This window comes from Saccopteryx leptura, chromosome 8 (genome assembly GCF_036850995.1).
Source record: "Saccopteryx leptura isolate mSacLep1 chromosome 8, mSacLep1_pri_phased_curated, whole genome shotgun sequence".
Lineage (NCBI taxonomy): Eukaryota > Metazoa > Chordata > Mammalia > Chiroptera > Emballonuridae > Saccopteryx > Saccopteryx leptura.
The window spans coordinates 8,867,165-8,869,786 of record NC_089510.1 but is presented as its reverse complement, the minus strand read 5'-3'; positions in this window follow the sequence as shown (position 1 = coordinate 8,869,786).

Genomic DNA, 2,622 nt, shown 5'->3' with positions numbered 1-2,622 from the left:
TTTTTTTTTTAATGGTGTGTGTGTGTTTTGTGCTTCATTTATTATAACAGATTCTTTTTTTTAAGTTCATTTTTAGAGAGAAGAGAGAAGGGGGGAGGAGCAGGAAGCATCAACTCCCATATGTGCCTTGACCAGGCAAGCCCAGGGTTTCGAACCGGCGACCTCAGCATTTCCAGGTCGATGCTTTATCCACTGTGTCACCACAGGTCAGGCAGCTTCACTTTTTAAACAGCTTGACTGCCTTGCAGATATTAATACTAGAGTAAAAAAAAAAGAATTAGAAAATAAACCTTCAAATGTGGTTAGAAAATTTGGGACCAGAGTGGTCAACTGATAAACTGGAACGTCACACTGCTTGCTGCCTACCTCGCAAGTCCCCGGAACCTGAAGTTAGGGACCAGGAAGATTCCCTCGGGGTGGTATTGTGAGCGAGGGACTTGCATCCTCCTGCTGCTAAGACAGAGACGCAAGGCCCGGCCCTCCGTTTGAATCTGGTGGTGGAGTTTCAGGCTCTACTGGGTGAGGTTAGCAGCTCAGTGACCCCGCCTCCGTTTTCCCCTCACTTGCCGTGGACAGTTCCCTGTGGGGACTCCATCCTCTTACTCTGTAAAATCGTCAGGAGTCAGGGAGACCAAGACCAGTTCCTCATCACAGAAAGGTTGGGAACACCTGATTTCAAAGCTGGCTGGTTTAAAAAAATTTTTTTTATTGTTTAAATATAGAACAATTCAAATACCAATGTAGCATACATACATCCTGGTTCCGGCCAGCCAGAATTAATGACTGTTTTTTCCCAAGGTATTTTGAGAATATTTTTCCTTAGAATGGCTCAGGCATCATAAGGCACACAATGATTTCTACACAACTAGAAGGTAGAACTAGGGCAGGAAGAAAAAAAAAATTGTTTTTAAAAATAGATGGTATGTGCCTGACCAGGCGGTGGCACAGTAGATAGAGTGTCGGACTGGGATGCTGAGGACCCAGGTTCGAAACCCAGAGGCCGTTGGCTTGAGCACGGGGTCATCTGGCTTGAAGATGGGATTACTGGCTTGAGCCCAAAGGTTGTAGGCTTGAGCAAGGGGTCACTTGCTATGCTATAGACCACCCCTGCCAAGGCACATATGAGAAAGCAATCAATGAACAACTAAGGTGCCACAACAAAGACTTGATGCTTCTCATCTCTCCCCTTTCCTGTCTGTCTGTCCCCATCTGTCACTCCGAGTCTGTCTCTGTGTCAATCTGTCCCTATCTGTCACTCCGAGTCTGTCTCTGTGTCACACGCACACACACACACACACAAAAATGGTAGGTAAGTGGATCATGTGATGAGTTTGACAAATGTCCATGTTGTTTTAAACTGCAGTTGAGATTGGAACTATATAAAAACACATTTAGTTTACATGATCCTTTTTTTGCTGTTTTCACTTCCTCCTAAAACAGGTAATGTATGACCTGGGTTTGTGTGTGTGTGTGTGTGTGTGTGTGTTTTCTGGCAGAAAGTGCTTAGTTTTTTAAAAAAGTCAGAGTAGATGCTAAGTTTACAGATTTCCAAGTGACAGAGATCTAAGGGAGCTAAATAACTTTGGGAAGTAAGAGTTCAGAGTTTTGTTGCCTAAAACGTTCTTTTCCTTTGCTAAGTTAGAACCGTGTTTGAATCTGGAGTCAGGAGCCTGAAGGCCCGGACGCTGTGAGGTTGCTGGCCCGTGACGGCCTCTTGGGGCTAAAGAGCAAACCTTTGTGCTTCGGAATAACTTGATTCCACTTGTGACTCTCGCTTTGCCCTCTGGTACCTGGTTGACCAATCTGGTCCTCGTTTCCCCTTCACATATAACAAGAATGTTAGATATGCCCATGAGGCGGTGACCGACGGGCGTTTATGCACAGAACACGTGGCCCGGGGCCACGCCGGCACTGGACAGCTACACCTGGTCAGCTCCTGCTCCCGACGGTCAAGACCCACCTGCTGCTGGACCCTACTTTCACCCCCACGGTCCTTCTAGATCCTGGCTTGAAATGTGACTGACGTGGCGACCAGAGCTGTCATTTCCTATCATTTACCGGAGACGTTTTAAGCACCTTCTTTTGTTCAGGGCTCCACTTTTCACTTTTATTTGAAGACTATCCTGGAAGATAAGTTACTTTGGCCATTCCTGAACTGCCCAGTCTATCCCGGCTAACAACTCAACCTTGCGTCTCCACCCTAAGGAACAAAAACCACTCCAGTGCCACTGGGCCGCTAAGGTGAGCAGTCCTCAACCCTCGCTGGGCACGCAGGGCTAGCATTCTGAATTCTTCTGAGAGTTTAGGGTTGGGATGAGAGAGCCGGTCACCCGGCTCTACCCTGCTACATGAGCTCCAGGCACAGCGCTTCCTTCTGATTCCGTAAAGCTTGAGATACTCCGTTTGCACAAACGCTGGCACTCAGACACGTGACAGCTCCAAGGGAGGCCTGTAACCCCAACGACAGCCCACGGTGTGGAGCAGCGAGCCCCGCGCCCTGACCGCGGACAGATGACCGCTCCCTCCTGTGGGAGCAGCCCCAGCTCGAGGCAGAGGGGCGTGTCGCTGCACCCGCACACGGGGGAAGTGCCCAACAAACACCCAGTATTCAGTCTGGAACAT